We start from the raw sequence: 12,644 nt of genomic DNA, 5'->3' as shown, positions 1-12,644 counted from the left end.
GTTGCCACATCGCATTGCATAAAGACCTTATTTCAAGAGGCTTTCAGAACCCAGTAGGGTTTTTAAGGGTATGCCTGCTGGTGCTGGCTGGTGCTTGTTGTTTTGTTTGTTTAATTAAAGCCATTTTTGCCCAATGTTGCATATACGCAACAGGGACCAAATGTGTACCACCTGTGGGCTAAGCAAAAATGGGTTAATTACGTAATGTTTTTACAACCAATGCTTTTTATTGCTGCTGGCTGACTTTTAATATGGTGTTTTTATGTATTTTATACTTTTATGTATTTTAACATACACTGTATGTATTCTTAATATCTTACAATGCCCTTGGGTGCCCTTCAGGGAGAAAGGTGGGATATAAATCAAGTGAACAAACAAACCAATATAGGCAGACAGACACAATGAACGTGCAGCTTTTTGCAGTGGGGGCAGCTAAATGGTAGCAATGCCTGTAAATTGGCTTAGGTTTTGGAAACTGCCACCTGAAAAAAAGCAGCAAGAAGTTCCATTTACATACAGTTTGCATGCACTAAGGACAATTTATTGCTATTGTATTGCCGCTTATGTAATGTGGGTAGTGGGAGTATCACAGGCACCCATTTGGATATGGCTTGTTAATCAATTAGTGAGGAGTGATAAAACTCACAGGAATACTATGTATATCTCCATAAATAATGAACTTTGGAGAACTCGTGCAAGGAAAGCGCCCTACAGGTAGACCACAGCTGTGATACAAGGACACCTGCAAGAGGGATCTGAAGGCCTTAGGAGTGGACCTCAACAAGTGGGAAACCCTGGCCTCTGAGCGGCCCGCTTGGAGGCAGGCTGTGCAGCATGGCCTTTCCCAGTTTGAAGAGACACTTGGCCAACAGGCTGAGGCAAAGAGGCAAAGAAGGAAGGCCCATAGCCAGGGAGACAGACCAGGGACAGACTGCACTTGCTCCCAGTGTGGAAGGGATTGTCACTCCTGAATTGGCCTTTTCAGCCACACTAGACGCTGTTCCAGAACCACTATTCAGAGCGTGATACCATAGCCTTTCGAGACTGAAGGTTGCCAACAGTCTTGTGGGAGGCGTTATACGAAGATGATTGTCCTCTTCAGATGTACATGGCTGCCATGTACAACCAACACTTTAGGGGGACAAACAGGAGTGTGCTGGCTAGCCATTCCTTCTATGCCAACGCCAATGTGTTTGGCATTGTCCATTTTAGACAAATGCTGAATGCAGGGTCATAGCCAGTGTGCATCTTGGTATAGGAGCCATAGCTAGCTGGGGTGCTTCCATTCCCCTCCCCCCCATGTATTGGCTGCATGCAGCAATCATAACAAGATTATATAAACTGACGGTTTATAATGAGCTCCAGTGATGTACAGTTACAGAATGGAACCTCTTGTTCTTTGTGGCTTTTTAAAAAAATTAAGAAGAAAACAGCTTGGCTTGCTCTTGTGACTTGAACAGCAGTTTAGTCTGCAGTGATCAGCAGGGGAGGTTTTTTACAGTTTGGAGATAAGAATTATTACCTGCTGATGCCTGCAGTTACTAGCACAGGAGCTGAGGGATATAAAACAGTTGGCAACCTCACAGGAAATTCACCCTCCACTGCATGTCCACATGTGGAGACTATTGTAATGGTACTGAAAAGAGATATGCAGTCACATCTTGTAGAGATTAAACTAAAGCAAAGACTAATACTAGGAAAATTCTATTTTTTTTAAGAGTAGCAATACCTACAAACAGGACTGAATTCAAGCCAATTGGACCAATTGCTCTCAATTGGGCCGTGAACCTAAGAGTGCCCAGCAAGTGGTTTTGTAACGATTTACTTTTCCAAAGATAATCTACACATTTTGTTTGTTTACTTGTAGATTTAGAAATCTCTCTTGTGTGGCATGCCCAATCTCATCTGATCTCAGAAGCTAAGCAGAGTCAGACCTGGTTAGTACTTGGATGGGAGACTGCTTGGGAGTACTGGGCGCTGTAGGCTTATACCATAATCTTTCGAGACGGAAGGTTGCCAACCACTTGTAGATTTACATGTACGCAGCTTTATATTAAAATGTGCTTAGATCCATTTGGTGCACTTTTTAAGCACATATTTTGATTGCTTTCCATTCTACCATAGATATATAATGTCTATAATACTTTATATCTCTAGGATTCTACAGACCTTGGCTGTGAACATAGGCCCTACAAAAAATATTTCCGATTGGACTCCACAGCTCCTAAGGCCAGCCCTGCCTGTAAATGGTCTAAGGCAGTGGTTCTCTTCCCCCCTGGCACTGCGTGATCTGCCCCAAGAGCTTCCCTTGTGGCTTCGTGTCACTAGTGATGAAATTATCGAGTTAATTTCTTCACTGAAAGCAGGTAAGTCTCCGGGCCCTGATGGGATTTCTAATGATATTCTTATCAACAATGCCAGTTGGTGGGCAGATCCTTTGGCAAATCTGTTCACCCTCATCGATAAGCATGGGACTATTCCAGATGACTGGCTCACTTCCATCTTAGTCCCTCTTTTTAAGAAGGGTGACCCGTCATTACCCGGAAACTATAGGCCAATTTGTTTACTTTCGGCCGTCGGGAAGCTTTATGCTAAGCATCTTTCAATACAGCTTGTCAATTGGGCCTTCTCTAAGAATTTGCCAGGGTGCGAACAAATTGGCTTTCGGCCTGGTTCCACTACGTTGGACCATGTCATCACCCTCTCCTTCTTAGCAGAGAAATACTCTATCCATTTTAAGGGTCACTTATATGTGGCATTTATAGACCTAAGAGCCGCATTCGATTCAGTTTGCAGAAACATCTTGTGGGAAAAACTAGCTTCGTGGGATATTCTGTCCCGTCTACTTTTCCTGATCCGCAAACTGCACTCTGCTAACTCTTGCCAGGTCCGTTATGATAGCAATCGCTTGCTATCCGGGAAGATTCCAGTCACTAAAGGAGTTAGACAAGGTTGTATTTTAGCCCCTTTTTTGTTCAATCTTTTTTTAGCTGACCTTCGGGATCATTTGTCAGCAGCTGAGAAGTCCGCTCCTTTTTTAAATACAATGCCTGTCCCCATTCTATTATATGCGGACGACGCTGCTCTCCTTTCAGTTACCAGTATGGGTCTTAGATAACTTGATTTATTTCAATCTTATTGTTTACATAACAATCTATCCATCAATGAAGAAAAAACCAAAATTTTGGTTTTTTCCAAATCCTGGAGGCCCCTACAATGGGCAGTCAATAACCGGCCTATTGAACAAGTAAAAGCCTTTAAATATCTAGGTATTTTCTTACATTACCAGCTTAAATGGTCTTTCCATAGGAACTCCATGATAGCCTCTTCTTCCCACCTAATTAGTGCGATTTCTAAATTCCATCATACAGTAGGTAACCAGTATGTTCCAGCTGCGCTTCTCATTTTTAATACTAAAATGGTTAGTCGCTTGCTTTACAGGGTTCCAATCTGGATCCAGGCCATGTCTAACAAAATCAATCAGTTGGCTGCCTCTTTTTATAGGCGGATCCTTAGGGTCCCCAACTGTATTAAACTGTCCACTCTGTCTTTTGAGCTTGGTACTCATCTTCTTTCTACAAAGGCCTGGAAATCCACCTTTAAATTTTGGTTACATCTTTTTTTTAAGATTGATTCTGATTCTCTGCTTGCTTATTCTCTTAAAGACCCTTTCCTCTTGGTCTGCGCACTGTATTTCTAAATTAGCTTCCATTGGTGTCCCTTTAGACTCTCTCTTTAATAGTAATTTTGATCAGGCGTTATCCCTTATTCATGATAGACTCTGGGAGTCCAAACGTTTACGGCTGTCTTTCAACTTTAACCGGATATGTTCCCCCACTTATTACGGAATTTTTCTTTCCTTTGCTAATGGGCATTCCTATTTCCAGCGCCTTGTGAATCCTCTCGAGAGGAGGGCTTTTATGTTAGCCCGGTTCAATATTTTCCCCTCAGTGGTGTTGAGTGGCCGCTACTCCCGGGTTCCCTTCAATCAAAGGCACTGTAACTGGTGTGGTATTGAGCCTGATTCTGTTACCCATCTTCTTTGTGTTTGCCCTGCGCTCAGTAAACTTCGCTGTTCTATCTTGGGCCCTGTTCTTTCAAGTTATTCCGGCCCTCCTCACCTTCTTGTTGCGTTCCTTTTACACGACTTTTCACATGAAATTACGACTCTAGTGGCTGAGTTTCTAGCAAAAGTCCTTACCTTTAACAGTGTTGGGTAGCTCTGATTGGTGTATTTGGGCGAGCATTTTCCGGTGGCCTCGTTTCTATGTTTTATTTTATTTTATTTGTTGTTCTGTATCTCTGTAGTTTATTTATGTATGCCGTAATAACTTTTATTATGCCATTAAAGGTTGTTGAAATTGAAAATTGAAATTGGCAGTGGTTCTCAAACTGGCGGGTCGTGACCCACCAGTTCATGTAATGCTTTCCCCGTCCCTTTAAGGGGTGGGGGAAGGGAAGGGAGGCACCAACGCAATCCCCAGGATCACCTGCAAAATGTTAGTGCTTTGCACCCACTTCTATTGCAGGTTCCAAGCTTCGGGGAGCACTGCAAAGGGCTGCACAGGGCTCCCCGCACCTCCTGCAGGGCTCCCTGCACCTCCTCCATCCCAAGTAAGTCACAAGCACCCCCCTAACCCCCCTTAGTGGCGCGATCCTGGGGATTGCATCGCTGCCCTACCCCCTCCCCTGCAAGAACTTACTGAGGGAGTAAAGCTCCCTCGAAGTTTGAGAAACCCTAGTCTAAGGTTTTTATTTTATTTTTTTAAAAAAGATTGTCAGTTATTCTCTAAATTAAACAAAAAAATCAGCATTGGTTACAATATTCATTCAATTTTTCTTCCACATTTTGACTTGTATTAAAAGTCACAAGTGGCAGAAATAGAATTAGAGAGGTGTGGAAGCATGCTTTTTGGTCTTTTATGAAAATTTCTTGGACTTTTCATATAAAACTCTAGGTATCCCTATACTCTTATTTCCCCCTTGCCCTCTATTCACCTTCCCTGCTTAACTTTAACACAGTGGTTCCCAAACTGTGAGCTTTGGCTCCCTGAGAAGCCACAGAAACTAGCCAGGGGAGCAGCGGAATCCTCGCAAAAAACCCACCTTCCTATACAATGTAAAGGATTATAGCCGTAATGGGGAGCTGTGGCCAATGGCCCAGTAGATCAAGGGAGCTGTCAGTCGGAAAAGTTTGAGAACCATCAGTTTCACATTACAAGAATTTCAAAGAAAGCACAGGGTTTTTAAAACTGGAAAAACATGGTTTGCTTCATACTGAGAAAAGCCATATCATTAGCTATTTTCCAGACTGGTAAAAAAAAACAAAAAAACCTGGTGATGACTGATAATTAACACAGAGCCTAGAATGAAATCATAATGCAAAATTAACAGTGATAATGAAACTTGCAATTAGTGCCCCATATATTTCCATATGCGATAAAGATCTAGAAGTTTTAACTGCAACATGGGAGTATATTTTAAGTGCCTAGGCGAGTGAGATTTTCTCCTTGATATCTTCCCAGATTTTATGTACTTATTAACACAATTTCTCAGTACAATATCATGCCCCGAAAGTGTGACTATTACCGCAATCTTATGCACACTGACTTGGGAGCAAGTTCAATTAAATGCCGTAGGCCAAATCTGAGTAAGCACACATGGGAGTAGGAGGCATAGGTACAACAACTGATTCACATTTTAAGAGAGAGGAGTCTTCGGCATTCAGTCTCATTTGACTCTTATTCACAAAAATACTTATGATTGCCTAAACTTAAAACTATATTTTGTAACATTAAAATATTAACTAGGAAATATTCACAAAAGATTATTGTTGTACTTTTAAAAAATGCCTCGATAAAGCAGGGGAGGCAATGTACTGTAGAATGGGGGACAAAACCAGAGCCAGGCACAGCGACTCAGCAGTGGTTACGTGGCGGTGAGGGGCTTCCAGGTTACTCCATGGGAAAAATGGACTAATCACACAGGCCAACACACATTTCACTTCCTTAAATGTTACACCAATTCCTGGGTATATTTGGGGTGCCCATTCCAAAAATGGCATCCGTTTTGCCCTATCACGTCTAGTTTTGGAGACACAGCATAGCCTCTTTAGTGAATGGTTCAAGCAGCTTCCTCATGAGGAAGCCTACACCATGGCTTCCTCATGAGGAAGCTGCTTGAACCTTTCACTGATGAGGCTATACTATATCTCCAAAACTAGACGTGATAGGGCAAAACAGATGCCATTTTTGGAATCGGTACCCCAAATTCATATCAAACCACCAAAAAGTTTGGGGGAAACTTTTCTGACCCTCAATTTTGTAGGCCTGTGTCATCTTTTGGGCACTCTCTCTTACAAACGTCCTCCCAAGCACCAGAACTCTGGTTACACTAGTGGCCATTCTATGGACTCAAAATATTGCTGCTGAATGCCCGATCAGGCATCTGCCACCCGGAACCTGCTCCTGGATTAGCAAGCTGACTTGGCACGTATCACAGAGACCTGGTTGGACAAGACAGAGAGCTTAAATGCAACCCAGCTTTACCCACCAAGGTTCTCCATGCAGCAGTAACTAGAACCAGGGAGCAAGCTCATGGTAGTCTGTTGTGATGCTGTCTCTACTCAGGTGCTCCATCCAGCAATTACAGCACTTGACTGCCTGTTTCTGAAGGTAGGTTTCTAGGGAAGGGTAAGATTTCTGTTGCGAACCACCCACCCCACTGCCCAAGAGTTTCCCTGCCTGAACTAACCAGAGTGTTCTCAAAGGTGGTAAAGAAAGCCCCCCCCCCCCCCCGGCTAGTCATTTTTAGTGCAATGCTGGCTAGGAGTTGCTAGGAGCCTTGGTGCAAAACTTTGCACTAAGCCCCCCCCATGATGCCCCCTGTTGGTACTATCACTGGTACTGAGGTCAGCCTGGCCAGGTAAGCCCTCTGATCAGTGTGGGCAGTTGGGTGGCACTCACCGAGGCCTCCTCAAAGTAAGGGAATGCTTGTTCCCTTACCTTGGAGCTGCATTGCCCTTATGTTGGTGCTGGAAAGTGGATTAGGATAGCGCAGAAAGACAACACTTTTTCAAGTACAGTGGTGCCTCGCATAACGAATGCCCCACACACCGAAAAACTCGCATAACGAGTTTTTCGATTGAGTTTGGTAACTCGTATAACGAAAGTTTCTGGCCGTGCTTCGCATAACGAAAACTTTTTAGGTCCATGCTTCGCATAACGAATTTTTTAAAAAATTAAAAATTTCGTGTATGCTTCAAATTTTAGAAATTCTCTGTACAGTATGTATGCCTTTAAAGAGCACGTAATAAACACTTTGTAAACCAAATTTGACTTCGTTTTGACCTTTTTTGCCCATAGGAACGCATTAATTAAATTTCAATGCATTCCTATGGGAAAACGCGCTTCGCAAAACGAAAAATTCGCATAACAAAAGGACTCGCGGAACGGATTAATTTCGTTATGCGAGGCACCACTGTATATGAAAACACCTGGAATTTTTCCTGGTGACATAAATCTCTTAGCTAAGGTCCCCTGACAAGGATTCTACAAAAAACCTGGAAGATTTTACAGCTAGTTGTATACTGGGTCCTAAACGGGTTAACACACATATGGTGGAAATCCCCCTTATCTGAATGGTCCCACTAACTTTTATATTCACCAGTTTTATATACCATGAATAGTTTCCATGGCGTCAAATGACATTGACTAGCCATCTTAGAACAATTTTCTCTATAGTTCATAGCTGTTGAAAATAACAAATGTCTGTTAAAACAAAAACACAAGGTTTCAAATTATATACTGAACTCTCTTTTGGGACTTTTCCCTCATTAAGGTACATATGAAACTTTATTTTCTCTTTTACTTTCAACTTTAGAGAAAAAACTTTACATATCATAACTTTTTTCCTAGTCTCTTCTTTAAACGACCCTCTAACTCAGTTTTTGTACAATTTATATCATAACAGCCCAATGTCAGAGATAAGAAAAATATAAATTTGTAGATACTGGAAAAATGGTGACTTTCCTTCCATTATCACAACAATTTGGTTGTAAGATAAAGTTGTTACACCACTCCTTACACCTTCATATCTATCTACATCACAGATTGAATGTATTCCAAAACTTTCTAGTGTGTGAAAGTGTTCTCTCTTATTTTTTTGACCCAAGTGTGTTGCATTGTGGGCTATGTATACACACCATTTTAGATTTTCTACTTCAGGCACCAAAATATCCTGAATGGGCCTTTTTGCTCATCCTGAAGCACAATACTGGTCTTTTAGCTGCCCCTGGACTATATAATTTCAGGCTATTCTCTTTCAGGCTATGCTTTCAGGCTATGCTTCTATGCTAGAAGATATCACAGGGATCTTTAAAGCATGAGAAATCATCCTTGAAAATGAAGGATATGTGAATGAGCTGGAGCAACGGTGATGTCTGTGATGATTAGTGCAATTGTCAAGGCAAGTGAAAACAAATGCCCTGAGAAATTTGAATCAGACTTTTCAGGCATCATGTTGCGCTGAGAGAGATGAGTAATGGTTAGGATGCTGCAAAAAAATTGATGTGAAATGTAGAACAATAGAAGCATGATATTATATTCAGGAACGAGCAGTTTAGAAAAAGCAAAGCCAGAAAAACCAGATATAAATTCAGATGAAAACTGTGCAAACTAGATCAGAAGAGCATGCTCTTTTCAGGTGTTCAGTAAATGTGTGGGGGACGGATGGACTGAGAACACATTTCCACAAATTCATCTGAAAGTTTGAATAGTGCCCATGTGTGCTTAACTGTACACGCATAGGTTCAGCACACATGATCACACAACATGCCTTTTTCAGGGCACCTTTTTCAGGGGTCCACAATCATGTCATGCAACTTAATAACCCAATGCAAATCCTCAGAGGAATGCATGGGTGTCAGGACAGGTACCAAGAAGCAAGCACAATCCCAGAGCAGTGGCACCAGAAAATATATTGGGAGAGCACAGAATGTATAAAGTGCACTTTGTGGGAAGCTGAACTTTATCATGCGAGTTACATTTCTGAAAGAAAAATAATTCGATTGCTTAAGCAATCCAAATTCCCCATACATCCAGTAACTAAGCACCTGAAAAATGCTCATGGGATGCAAACAGATGAAATTCCTATCAAGAGAAATTAGAGGAAAAGATATTAAATGTCTCATGAGCACGGGAGAACACCTCAAGATACTCTAATGCCAGTACTGGTGACCTTTGTATCAAACCATCTAAACCATACTTCTAGAGAGAAAGTGACTTATTGTCTAAATTAAATCATGATGTTTTATAGGTAAAGGAGAGTGCAAAGATACTTCCATCTCCGCAGGCAGAATTCACATGAGGGAAAGGGCAAAGTCAATCAGTTAGATCTGCATGTTTCAGCCTTTTTCATCGCATGGCACGCTGACAAGGAGCTAAAATTGTCAAGGCACACCATCTGTTTTTGGACAAATTGACAAGGCACACCATGCTGCTGGCAGAGGGCTAACAACCCCAATGGCCCTACTAATAAATGACCCTCCCCAAACTCCCGCAGCACACCTGTGGACCATTTGCAGCACACCAAAGTGGTTGAAAATCTCTGAGTTAGATCATCAAGAAAGACAACATGAAGTCCCCTGCTATTGTTGAATTATAGTCTTACCTCTTTAGTTAGGTTTGTATTTGTTTTCTCTGTCCTTTTCCTTTGCATGGGGTCCTCACCAGGTGTTAACCGATCTAAAAGCAACAACAGCTGAGGGAAGAAGGGGGAAAAGCGCAGCTGCTCTCATCCTCAAAATACAGAGACTTTAAAAAAAAAAAAAGCAGTCATGCTTAGAAAGCCCCAGAGCAAAGCACCTGTGGGTCCTCCTTTTATCCCTCCCCCTATCATCAGAAAGCAGCAAATGCCAGTTCACTCAGGGTGCAGAGCCTTGCAAAAGGGACCAGCTTTTGCACTTTGGGAGATCTGGTTGCTTTTGGTTTTAAGAAATTTCTTGAACACAGCTTCAGCAAGAATTTTGACCGAATTTGTATTCTTGATTCCAGTTTCTCAATTTTCCATATGTCTTTTTCTTTTTCTTTTATGTGCTCTTCACAATTCTTGGAATTCAAAGTGGGCAGAAATCACTGTGAAAAAGTCCATCGTTGTATGTATGTTATTATTTCATTCCATTTACATCAACACAGAAATCAAATTAGGAACTACATCCAGGTTTTATGTAAACAGAGAGTATTGCTCCAACTAGGATGGCTGGGTCTTGCTTACTTCATTGACATCAATGGTTTTCAAGTGGTGTTCCAGGGAATCTCTCTGTTATCAGTGATTCTTCAGTGGGATGATCAACTGTGACAAACAAGCTTCCCTGAAAGATAACATGTCCACTACAACCAGGATTCCAGAGTAATAGCCATTTTTTTTTGGTCTGTTGGAGCTAAATCACCGAGAAACATCTTAAAAACTAACAGATGTATAATCATGCAAGCTGTCTTGGACTAGATCTAATTTCATCAGATGCATAAAGTGTTCTCAGCTGGCAGAAAAACACGCATGGTAACAAGATAAGAACTGTGTGCCCATACACTACTGTGGTCATAGATGTTAATGCTATCATTCTTAAACAAGATCATGGGTTTCTTTCAGCCACCTCTTGTAGCAGAATGTCAGGAACTCTTGAAAATGAAACTACGTTACGCCAGGGGTGTCAAACTCATTTCATATAGCAGGCCAAATAGCACTCATGATGCCTGCTAAGGGCTGGAAGTGATGTCATGAAGTAGGTCATGACCAGAAATAACCACTTTTTCTCACTTAGGAACTCATTAGCTGCAAATGACAGAAGAGAATATAAGCAAATCTTCATCACATTTTCAAGATATGGGAGAGCCCGATTATCACGTTGGCTGCCCTTTCAGGCAGTGACACCTCAGCAGCTGAGAGCAGGTGAGTTGGTGGTGCTGGGAGAGCCAGACGGCTGGATAAAGAGCTTCCAAGGTCACATCCAGCCCATGAGCCTTATGTCTGACGTCCCTGATGTAAGCAGAACTGGACCGAACAAAATGCAGAATTTCTTGCTGTGGTTCCTTCTCTGCACTTAGCCATAGAAGAGACTGCTGTCCACTCCTTTTTGGAATATTTCCTGTCCCATCAGCCCATTATAAGTCCTGGAATGGACTCTAGTCTGTGACCACCCAGGGCGCTCCAAATGCTGACCTTGAGCAAGAAATGGCTCAACCACAAAGACAACACCTCTGAGCATTCTGTCACCCCTTGAAAAAGACCATGAAGCCTTCACTTTCAGTTCTGCTTCCACCCATGTCTCGCTTCCTCGGAATTCAACCCCATTAAATCCTTGTGGGAACTCTTGCCACATTCAGATCTTTCTGTACAGATGCTGTGCCCTTAATCCTGTGGTGTGGTTCTTGCCACCTGCCATGATGTCCCAAAGATGCTGCAAACCGGCCCTGACTGGTGATACTACCTTACATGCAAAATGGAGATTTTTGCAAAATTGAGGTCCAAATGCTGACCTCGAGCAAGAAATGGCTCAACCACAAAGACAACACCTCTGAGCATTCTGTCACCCCTTGAAAAAGACCATGAAGACCATCACCTGCCATGATGTCCCAAAGACGCTGCAAACCGGCCCTGCCTGGTGCTACTGCCTTACATGCAAAATGGAGATTGCTGACCAACATCAATAGCTGCAGAAGGGTCATTCCTTGCTTACCAGAAGTCCATCATCCTCTCAGTCAGGGCCATCAATTTTTTCAGCAGGCAACACTGCTGAAACATTGTAAGGAGTCCAGCTTTGTGCCCAAATACGTGATCCTACCCTGCAGTCTTTTCCTATTCAAATGGGATCCCTATTTCCTCCGTAATTTACAAACCCCTCCAATAACTGTTGGCACTGACCAAAATTCCCAGGACTCACAAACAGGAAGACATCTTAACAGCAGTGGGTAGTGGCATCCATCCCAGTCAACTTTCTTACTGCTCATTCTAGGGTAGCGCTAAACATTTCAAACTCGGCACGTTACAGCAAGACATCATTGAAAATTGTCTTGTTCAAAGTTGTCTTGTTACAAAGTTGATGAGGAAAAAAATCAGTTCCCGGCTGGGGCCACTGTCTGTGTGAAGTCTGCACATCTCCACCATTTGCATGGGTTTTCTGCGGCCTGTAAAACATTTATTTCAATGTTTACTACTAGAAATGTTCATTTAGAAGTTTGATGGTGTTTTTGTTATGAGAAGTGTGCTATAGAAACATAACTCTTTTTTACGAATATCAATTAGCCTACAGTAACATTGGTTTCATTATAAGTCATTTTGCTTAAAGTTGCAGTTTCCAAGACAATTGACAACTTCATGAGGACTTGTTATACTCCAAATAACCCACAGGAACGATCTACTCAATAGAATACAACCCCTGAAGAAGAAAGCCAGAGACTCAAAATCCCCAGGGTGGTAGAAGCCAAAATGCAGATCAATATAGCATGTTGCCATTGGTACCCCCCCCCCACACACACACAATGCAAACTATCCAAACTGCCTTGTTGAATTATGTACATTTGATGGAACGTAGATCGGAAAGAATACCATCGTTAACCAACATCAAATTAGCATTGCAGACACCTAGC

This window comes from Tiliqua scincoides, chromosome 2, assembly GCF_035046505.1.
Source record: "Tiliqua scincoides isolate rTilSci1 chromosome 2, rTilSci1.hap2, whole genome shotgun sequence".
Classification (NCBI taxonomy): domain Eukaryota; kingdom Metazoa; phylum Chordata; class Lepidosauria; order Squamata; family Scincidae; genus Tiliqua; species Tiliqua scincoides.
The sequence above is the reverse complement of the archived record's forward strand: the minus strand, read 5'-3'. Positions refer to the sequence as shown.